The sequence below is a fragment of the Ranitomeya imitator genome, chromosome 4 (assembly GCF_032444005.1).
Source record: "Ranitomeya imitator isolate aRanImi1 chromosome 4, aRanImi1.pri, whole genome shotgun sequence".
Taxonomy (NCBI): domain Eukaryota; kingdom Metazoa; phylum Chordata; class Amphibia; order Anura; family Dendrobatidae; genus Ranitomeya; species Ranitomeya imitator.
Window position 1 is genome coordinate 578553444 of NC_091285.1, and position 11349 is coordinate 578564792.

An 11349-nucleotide genomic window follows, 5' to 3' on the forward strand; every position below is an offset into this window, starting at 1 on the left:
GCCTAGAACAGGCTGAAGAAGGGATGTATTAAGGAGCCGTGACGCGCGCTGCATAAGTCCTCCCAGACCCCTATCCGAGCAACCACTCTGCCGGCAGTTAGAGGCTGCAGAGTGGACGGTGCAGGCACCCACAATCCATCCTCCCTTGATCAAGTGGAGAGGGACCATCCGCTACCTTCCATCACCGCTGTTTTATCAGTGGTGATGCAGTGGGGCCCACACGGACGCCAGCATTGCCTCTGTACATCCAAGGGGGTTCAATCCCCTAGGATGGGACAGGGCTGTTGTCCGGCTGTAGCCTGGCTTCATAAGGGGGTAAATGGAGGCAACACTCCATGTTCCTGTCTGTTGCTGGTGCAAAGATCGGCACCCTGAAGGGAACAGTCAACCCTAAAAATTTTTTTTAAAAATAGCTCAGGCCTGGCTTGCACGGTGCAGGAGGGGGTTCGTGGAGGCGACACTCCACATTCCCGCCTGTTTGGGGGAGATCAGACCCTTGAAAGGATCCGTCGCCCCTATATTCCTCGTAGAAAATAGTAAGAAAGAATTTAAAAAAATCCACCAAGGTTACTTACTGGTAGCCGGATTTCCGGAACCCATGACGGCACACCTGAGAAGGGATCCGCCCAGCCAGGACAGGAAACCCTACTGAAGATAAAAGGGCGGTACCTCTCAGTCGCTTCAGTTGGTTTTCAGAGCATGAGAGGCCCCCCTGGTTAGTACACATGGCAATCCAACACCACATTATATTAACTAAAAGCACCCAAAACAATAGTGCACACCGAAAGGGTGATAAAGGGGGGGAATATACGGGTGCAGTCATGGGTTCCGGAAAAACCGGCTACCAGTAAGTAATCTTGGTGTTTTCCCTTCCCCCAAAACTTTTGTAGAAAGAAAAAACCTTAGGGAGGGACCACCGCTTGGAGTAGCCTTCTACCAAAGGTTAGGTCAGCAGAGGAGGAAAGGTCTAGCCGGTAGTGTTTGAAAAAAGTCGAGGGTGAGGACCAGGTAGCGGCCTTGCAAATTTGGTCAATCAATACCTCAGCCTTCTCTGCCCAGGAGGTAGCCATAGCTCTGGTGGAGTGAGCCTTGATGCCATCAGGAACCGGAGTGCCACTTGCAGAATAGGATAGACTAATGGCCTCCCTGATCCATCTAGCAATGGTACTTTTAGCTACCCCACACCCTGTTTTACTACCCTGAAAGGCTACAAATAGGGTTTGATCTTTCCTCCACTGACTAGTCATGGTCATATATTGTAACATGGATCTCCTCACATCTAACATATGGAACTTTTGTTCCCCCAGATTTTTAGGATTATTACAGAATGATGGTAACGTAATCTCCTGACTCCTATGAAATTTTTGGACTACTTTGGGGAGATACGCTGGATCTGGTCTTAGGATTATCCTGTCATCAAGAATCTGAGTGTAAGGAGGGCATATTGATAGAGCTTGTAAATCACCTACCCTACGGGCCGATGTTAGGGCTACTAGTAGGACTGTTTTCAGGGTGAGCAATTTAGGTGATATCTCCTGCAAAGGCTCAAAAGGATCTTTAGTTAAGGCCTCCAAGACCAGATTTAGATCCCAAGGAGGAATTTTGTGGATAATAACCGGTCTAGATCTGCCACAGGATTTTATAAATCGTGAAACCCACCTATTAGATGCCAGGTTGCAATTATATAGGGCCCCTAAGGCTGAAACTTGAACCTTCAGGGTGCTAGTTGCTAATCCTAGTTGCAAACCTGCTTGTAGAAATTCTAGGATGGGACCCACTGGAGCTACATCCCCTAACGGTTCACCCAAGAAGTCTAAAAATTTCTTCCAGGTCCTACCGTAGATTCTGGATGTTATAGGCTTCCTGCTTTTTAGCAGGGTGGAGATTAACCCTGGGGAGAATCCTTGGTGACTCAGTAACACCCTCTCAAATTCCAGGCTGCCAGGTGGAAGCCCTTCACCTGAGAGTGGGTTACTGGTCCCTGGGTTAACAGGTCCGGCACATCTGGCAGGATCCACGGGTCTGTTAACGACATCTGCATTAGAAGAGAGAACCATGGTCTTCTTGGCCAGAATGGAGCGATGAGTATTATTTTCGCTCGGTCTTCTCTGATTTTCCGGACTACTGTTGGAATCATCACTATTGGGGGAAATGCGTAGGCCAGAGAGAATTTCCACGGTATTAGTAGGGCATCTACCGCGAAAGGGTGTTCCTTTGGGTTCAGTGAGCAGAACTTTGTCACTTTTTTGTTGTGTGAGGTGGCAAATAAGTCTATCTCTGGTGTACACCAGGCCTGTACTATTTGTTGAAACACTCCAGGATTCAGGGACCACTCCCCTTGTCTCAGAATTCTGCGACTCACAAAATCTGCCCGTGAGTTCTCTACACCCCTTATGTGTAGTGCTGTTAGGGAAGATAGGTGTTCTGCCCAATGAAATAGTAAATTTGATACCTCCATGAGGTTCCGAGACCTCGTCCCCCCTTGGTGATTGATGTAGGCCACTACTGCTCGATTGTCTGTCATAATTCGAGCATGGCGGCCCTGGAGCAGGGGAAGAAAATGTTTCAGGGACTTTTCTACTGCCCATAGTTCTTTTATGTTCGAGCCATAGCTCTTTTCTTGGGAGGACCAAGTTCCTTGAACTGAATGGGATCTTAAGTGAGCTCCCCAACCTAACCCGCTTGCGTCGGTCGTAATGATGTCCTCGACCGGATTCTGCCACTGGACTCACCCATAGTGAGATGTTCCTCTATGGTCCACCAGACTAAGGAATCTCTTACATCCCGATGAAGACAGATTTCCTTCCAAACGCCCTTTTAAGTGTCTTTGGGCTGACAAAACTTCCCACTGTAGTTGTCTCAGGTGGAATTGTGCCCACCCTACGGCCGGAATGCAAGATGTTAACGAGCCTAGTAGGGACATCGCTTTTCTTAGGGTCATCTCGGGTTGGTGTATTGCTGCAGTGGTCAAGTTGATTATTTTGGCTACTTTGTTTTCCGGGAGGAGGCAGAGTTGACGTTCTGAATCTAGTATTAATCCTAGGAAGGACTGTACCTTTACTGGAACTAATTTCGATTTGGGAACATTTATCATCCAACCCAGCTCTATTAGGCTACGTTCACACTAGCGTTCCGCTAGTGTGCGTCGCCTTAGCGTCGGGCGACGCACGCGTCATGCGCCCCTATGTTTAACATGGGGGACGCATGCGTTTTTCTTGTTGCGTTTTCCGACACGTGCGTCTTTTTGACGCTAGCGTCGGACGCAAGAAAATGCAACAAGTTGCATTTTTCTTGCGTCCGATTTTCTTCAAAAAACGACGCACGCGTCGCAAAACGCAGCGTTTTTGCGTGCGTTTGCACGCGTTTTTTCGTGCGTTGCGTCGCCGACGCAGCGGCGCGCAACGCTAATCTGAACGTAGCCTCAGAGTTGATGTCACTACCGTTATCTGATAGGAGCAATCGGCCTCTGTCTTCCCTATCACAAGAAAATCGTCCAAATACGGAACAATCACGATATTTCGGGAACAGAGATATGACATTACCTCTGCCATCACCTTGGTGAAGACCCTGGGAGCTGTAGATAGGCCGAATGGGAGGGCTGTATATTGGTAATGTTTCACTTGGTTTTGTATGTAGAGTGCCACTCAAGTATCTCCAGTATCCGCGATGTATTGGAATATGGTAATATGCCTCCTTCAAGTCTATTACTGCCATGAAGCAGTGAGGAAACAGAAGCTTTGTGGTTGTATTGATGGACTCCATCTTGAAGGAGTGATTGTCTATTGAATGGTTGAGTTTTCTTAGGTTGATTATGGTCCACAATGAACCATCGGGTTTCTGTATCAGAAAGAGGGGGGAGTAAAACCCCCTTCCTATTTCCTGAACCAGGACTTCTTGCAAGACATTTTTCTGAATCAGACCAAGGACTTCTGTTTCTAGAGCTAATTGTTCCTGCTGGACTTTCCTCCGAGGAGTTATTACAAAATTGTGCCTGGGTGGATGGATAAATTTTACTTTTAGGCCGTCTTTTATAATGTTTAGAACCCAGGTGCTCGGGGAGATGTTTATCCAGGCTGGATGGAAGAGGGAGTCTTCCTCCAACCTGTGATGTAATGTCATTGGGGGGGATTTTTTTGCAGAGGTAGAGGGCCCTTTGAACATATAGCCCGATCTCCTTTTATCTTTGAACTCCCAATTTCTCCTATCTCCTGGAGGTCTGCCTCTATTATATCTTCTCCGAAAAAAGGGTTTTTTAGGATCCTTAGGGAAGGTTGGAAAGGCTTTATTTTTGTCTCCTGCCTGTTCCAATATTTCTTCTAGCTTTTTCCCAAAGAGGAGTTGACCGTCGCATGGGATGGAGCAAAGCTTATGTTTTGATGGCAGGTCTCCCGGACACCCTGAGCCATAAGGCTCTTCTGGCCGCGTTGGACAGGCCCGCTGCTCTAGCCGTTAATTCTGCAGAGTCTATGGAGGAATCAGCCAAGAAGGCTGTTGCCCCTTGAACTAGGGATATGTTTGCCAGAACGTCATTCCTAGGAACTTTATTTCTTAGCTGGTCTTCAATTTGTTGTAACCAGACCATAAGGGCTCGAGCTGTACAAGTTCCGGCTATAGCTGGTTTCAGGCCTCCTGCCGCAGCTTCCCAGATATGTTTCAAGAACCCATCTGCTTTTTTGTCTAGTGGATCTTTTAAGACCCCTGAATCTTCTAACGGAAGGGAAGATCTCAATCTTTTGAGGGATTTTCTCCCAAGATTCTGAGTCTTTTTCTTCAAAAGGATATCTCCTTTTTGAAGAAGGTAGTGTACCCATTTTTTCAGGTTTTTTCCATTCCTTTTCGATCAATGCTTTGATTTTTGCATTGACCGGAAATGTACGCTTCCTTTTTTCATCTAAACCGCCAAACATGACATCCTCAAGTGATCTAGGAGTTTTTTCCTCTTTAAGGCCCATAGCAGTTCTAACTGCTTTAACTAATTTTTCTACATCCTCAGTTGGGAAACATGGACGCCCCCCTGTATCACTATCTGAGGAGGAATCTGAGGACTGGACAGAGGTGGAAGAGGTAGAGGGAGACCGGGATGATTTTTGACTCCCTAGTTTCTGAGAGGCCTCTGAATCCGTAGACACTTTACGGCTTTTCCTCCCAGCTTTTTTGAGGGCCAATTTTAAGGAGTCTTATCTCTGCCTGAATTATGGCTTTAAGGCTTGTGGCAAAATTAGGGGTCTCTTCCTGAATGGTTCTATTAATACAGTCAGCGCAGAGATCCTTCTGCCACTGAACTGCAAGCGGGGCTTTACAAAGGGCAAATTCACGGTTCTTTGTTTTGCCGCTAGATTTCCTCGACCCCTAGTGATCAAACAGAAAAAATGGACCCTGTTACCATAAGGGCGACATTCACGTAGATCACTCACCACCACCGACCGTTAAGGGTACCGATTTTGGAGGCTGGACAGATGCTTGCGTCGTGTCCTTTCTGGACGCTGAAAAGTCTTGCCGGATGGGACGGCCGCCACTCCTACCACTTGAGCGGCTGCTCCTGTGCTGGTGGCTCGGCAAGACATCTGATGAGAGCTCTTGACGCTGCTGCTGCTGTAATGGCGGCGGCTGCTGCTGCTCCTGTTGTCCCACTTCCATGTTGAAGCTTGTGGACATGAGCGCGTCTTCTGTGGTCAAACACCCTTTTATGGGGGACCACTGCACTCCCCGCCTCCTCCGGTGCCCAATAGTGATCCCTCCCCCCCTCTGCCGCGTCGCCGGAGTCCTATTCCACCGGCCGGCATTTCTTCATGGGCGCCGCCATCTTGGATCCGGCGCCCGCCCCCGACGTCACACGGGCACGCCCATTCCCAGCGTGCCCTGCGCGTGACGTCAGACGGGCGACCCGGAAGCGGCGCCGCACCTGGACGCCGGCAGAGGGAGGAGGGCGGCGCGGCAGCCACGGAAGGAGCTGGAACCCCCGACCGTGCTGTAACGCCCGCTCGGACGCAGAGACCCGGAGGACCTGCGGACGGCGCTTCCAGACTCCCGAACCCGACGCACAGGCGCTGCCTGATTCTTCCACGCCGGGACGGGACCTGGGTAAGTGGAACTGCCGTGTTCAGTAAGAGGGTCCCTGTCAGGACAGGAAACCCAACTGAAGCGACCAAGAGGTACCGCCCTTTTATCTTCAGTAGGGTTTCCTGTCCTGGCTGGGCGGATCCCCTCTCAGGTGTGCCGTCATGGGGGAAGGGAAAAAAACATTATGTCTGATTAGCAGACCCATGTGCCTGCAGAGGAGGAACTAACTTTTTTTGTATTCACTTAGTGTCCGCCTGGCAGCAGCATACACCCATGGTCCTGTGTCCCCCAATGAGGCGAAGGAGAAAGTAGGAATTAGTCCTACCGGTAAGTATGTTTCCAGGCGTCCATCATGACAGCACCACCAGGAGGTTGTCCTTCTTATCCTTGATAGGGACAGGAAACACAGAAGAGGTTAAATAGCCCCTCCCCACCTCCACCCCTCAGTGATTTTCCAAGTACCACACCAGGATGGATGCAACTCTATTTTATTGAAATTCCTTCTATACATGTTTATATCACATATCAGACAGGAACTCAAGTGAGGGTATATAAGGGGTGCTGTCATGATGGACGCCTGGAAACATACTTACCGGTAGGACTAATTCCTACTTTCCAGAGCGTCCCTCCTGACAGCACCACCAGGAGGAGTACCAAATAACTCCTTAATTTTTTTTTTTTTTTTTTTTTTTAGGGCGGGATTACAGCCTGGAGGACTTTCCTCCCAAATGTAGTCTGTTGATTCACAGTTACATCTAATTTGTAATGTCTACAAAAGGTATTTGACCCCGACCATGTCGCAGCTTTGCAAATTTGGTCCATAGAAGCCCCAGCGCTCTCTGCCCATGAGGCAGAGATTGCTCTCAATGAATGCGCTTTAAGGCCTTCTGGAGGAGTTCTTCCTGCCGAGATGTAGGCTGCCGTGATGGTAGATTTAATCCATCTTGCTAGGGTAGCTTTGGATGCTTTCTTTCCTTTGTTCTTCCCATTCATCTGAACGAAGAGGTTAGAGTCGATTCTCCAACTATTTGTGATCTCTAGGTAGTGTAGAATTGTTCTTTTTACGTCCAAAGCGTGAAGAGAACGTTCTTTTTCGTTAGAGAAGTTCTGGCAGAACGTAGGCAAAATAATCTCTTGACTTCTGTGGAAGTCTGAAACCACCTTAGGAAGGAACCCGGGATCTAATTTAAGGATGATACAGTCATCGAGGACCTTTAAGTACGGGTGTTTAATGGAGAAAGATTGGATCTCACCGATGCGTCGTGCTGACGTTATTGCTACCAAGAAGATAGCTTTAAGGGTTACGGCTCTCAGGTTTGCTTGAGCCAGTGGCTCATATGGTTCTTTACAGAGCTCATTCAAGACCAGGTTTAGGTCCCAGGGAGGCACTGTACTACGAATTGTAGGCCTAAGTCTCTGAATGGCCTTGACGAACCTCACTATCCATGGATGAGAGGCTAGCTGGATGTCATAGAATGAACTGAGGGCTGAGATTTGTACCTTTAGAGTATTAGGCCTCAGTCCTTTATCAAACCCCGACTGGAGAAAATCCAGAATTTTAGGAATGTCCGGACCGTGGGAGACCGATATAGGAACTGGACTTTGAGAGCAGAACTTTTTCCATACCTTCCTGTATATTGCGGAAGTTACGGGTTTCCTACTATTCTGAATGGTGGCAATGACTGGCTCTGAGAGACCTCTTGCTCTTAGGATCTCTTTTTCAGGATCCATGCTGCCAACTGTAACAGGCCCGGGTTTGGATGGACCAAGGGCCCTTGAGACAAAAGGTCCGGCACGACTGGTAGATGGATTGGATCTTCCCAGGACATCTTCTTTAGTAGGGAAAACCAGCTCCTTTTGGGCCAGTAAGGGGCTATTAGGATAACGGATGTCTGGCTCTCCTGAATTTTCCTCAGTACTCTCGGTATTAGGGCCAATGGAGGAAAAGCGTAAGCCAATCTCATGTCCCAGTTTTGAGCTAGCGCATCTATTCCTGATGGTCTGTCTCCTGGATTTAGTGAGAAGAATTTCCTTGTTTTTGCGTTCTTCCTTGAGGCGAATAGATCTACCTCTGGGAAGCCCCAACGTTGGGTTATCTGGAGGAAGATTTCTTCGTTTAAGGACCATTCTGTGGGACATAATTTTTCTCTGCTTAGGAAGTCTGCTACCTGGTTTTGGGTTCCCTTCAGGTGAACCGCCGTTATCGACTTGACTGTCTGTTCTGCCCAAAAGAATATCGAGTCCGATAGATCTTGCAGATGATGATGTTTTGGGCCTCCTTGGTGCAGAAGAAAAGCCACTGTTGTTGAGTTGTCTGAGAGAATACAGACGTGTTGGTCTATTAACTTCCCCTGGAATGCCTTTAGGGCCTCCCAGACTGCCCTGAGTTCTCTGTAATTTGAGGACCTGCTTTGCACAGATACCGGCCAAGTCCCCTGGGAGTAACTGTCTTCTATGTGGGCTCCCCAGCCACTGTGACTTGCATCTGTAGTAATGGTTATACATGGCGATGTTTTCCAAGGCCTTCCTTTTTCGAGATTTTTGGTTATGGTCCACCATGTCAGTGAATTCTTCGTTTGTAGCGACAGACGAATCCTGTTGTCTAAGGTTCCGTCTCTGCCGTCCCATCGTGAGAGAATATCTTTCTGCAGGGGTCTTGAGTGATATTGGCTCCACTGGACGCTGGGAATGCAAGAGGTCATTAAGCCCAACACTCGCATGGCCTTCCTTATGGATGTTTGCTTTTGTTTTTGAAATTTTTGAATTTCTTTTTTGAATGACTCCTGCTTGTGAAGTGGGAGGTACGTATGCTCCTGGACCGAGTCTAGGATTACCCCGAGAAAGGCTTTCTTTGTTTCGGGTTTGAAGTTTGACTTTTCGAAGTTTATAAGCCATCCTAGCTCTTCCAGGAGTGAAATAGTCGTTGATAAGTCTTTTTCCATTTGTTGTGGAGAGTCTGCTATGAGCAGAATGTCGTCGAGATAGGGCACGGTGAGTATTCCTTTCTCCCTCAAGAACGCCATGACCTCTGCCATGAGTTTGGTGAAAACTCTGGGAGCTGATGAGATGCCGAAAGGCAGGCATGTGAACTGGTAGTGTAGAATCTGGCCCTGAACCTTTATGGCGAATCTGAGGTACTGTTGGTGTGAGGCGGAGATGGGAACCTGGTAATAGGCACTTTTTAGATCTAAAGTGCTCATTACTGAGCCCTCTCGGATCAGAGGTATTGCCGTTTTGAGGGATTCCATTTTGAATCGTTTGTAAACGACTGACCGATTTAAGGGCTTCAAGTTTATGATAGTACGAAATTCTCCGTTTGGTTTCTTTATGGAGAACAGACTCGAATAATGTCCTCTGAACCTCTGAGCATGAGGTACCGGAATGACGGCTTTTATTTGGATAAGTTCCTGAATATCCCTTAATAGTCTCTGTTGAACCGATAAAGACTGGGTCTGGGTTAGGCAAAACCTTTTGGGAGGTCTTCGGCTGAACTCTATTTTGTATCCATGTTCTATAAGACTTAGAATCCATGGGTTTCGAGTGATGTTCTGCCAACCTTGTAGGAAGTACCGAAGCCTTCCACCCACTAAGTTGGCGTCATTGTTTATTAGTTTTTGACTTTTGGTCTTGAAAGGCACCCCTGCCTCTACCACCCTTCGAGTAGCTCCATCTTCCGCCTTTTCCTTTCCCTCTATAGTCCTGCCTAGGATGAAATCGAGACCTCCGAAAGGGCGGTATGTTTTTCGGTTTCTCTTCCGGGAAACCCTTTTTCTTGTCTGCCGCTTTTTCAAGCAATTCGTCCAATACTGGACCGAAGACATGGAGGCCCGAGAAGGGTATTGAACACAGTTTATTTTTTGATTGTGTGTCTCCAGACCATGATCTGAGCCATAGAGCTCTCCTTGCTGCATTAGACAGGGCATTGTTCCTTGCAGCAAACCGTACTGACTCTGCCGAAGCGTCGGCCATAAAGTCTGTTGCTATCTTTAAGAGCGGAAGAGATTTTAGGATCTCGTCTCTAGGAATTTTATTATTAATTTGGGTCTCTAGTTTCTCTACCCATAAAGACATTGACCTGGCTACAGAAGTGGCTGCAATATTGGCTTTCATGACAGCGGCCGAAGCTTCCCAAGCTTTCCTGAGGAGATCTTCAGATCTTTTGTCCATCGGATCTTTAAGGCCTGAAGAGTCCTCAAAAGGGATGGCGGTCTTTTTTGAGACCTTAGCTACCGGTATATCCACCTTAGGAACTGATTCCCAGATCTTTGTCTCCTCTGGGTCAAAGGGCAGACGATATTTGAAATCCCTTGGTACTATCAATTTCTTCCCCACATCGCTCCATTCCTCTAAGATCATTTCCTGAATATGGCGATTTACGGGAAACACTCTGCTCCTACGAGCTCTGAGCCCCCCAAACATCTCGTCTTGGACTGTAAGGGGTTCTGTGGCTTCTTCTACCTTCATGGTATCTCTGACAGCCTGTAGCAGTGTCTCCGTGTGTTCAGAGGCAAATAGGTACCTCTTTCTTTCTTCTGAGGGAATATTTGAAGAGGGTTCTCCCTCCATGGAATCGGATGCGGAGTAGGCTGAAAGCTCCCCTTCTTCTGAACTGAGATCTTGTTCCCACCTAGGTCTCTTAGGACGGGGAGGGTCGACTGGCAACATCGCTGAGACTGTGGATTGTACTTCCTCTCTGATCATAGATTTAATATTATCTAGAAGGGAAGCCTGTTCTCCTTCCAGCAGTCCTGCCATGCATTTATCACATACTTTTTTTCTGTGCCCTTCTGGTAGTCTATTTGAGCACAGAGGGCATTTACTTATCCTGCGCTTTTGGCCTGACGCTGGACGTTTGGACGCCTCTTTATCCTGCAATAGATATAAAGAGGCCCTATAGCTTTGTGTTGCCATATGATATAAACCCCCTATGTATAACTTACATGACCAGGGGTGAGCTCTGACGACAGGACCTCTGGACGATCTACACCCTCCATCTCTCTGGGATCAGTGTGCAGTCAGATGTTCGCCAGTAAATAGGTATCTCACCTGTCTTCAGAACATCTGATTCGTCCTCCTTCCGAGCTCAGCTGCCGGTGATTACTGCGGGTGATGGTCACTGTTCGGCTGTATGATACAGCCCGACCCAACTTCCGGCGTTCCTGAGGCTTCAGCTGTTTCCGGAACGCCACCGGAAGTCATTGGTGATTGCAGCGCTGACGCGGCACCTGTCAAGATGCGGCGCAAGTGATCCAGCGCATCGCCAGGACGCGGCGCGCCCCGATGACCCGG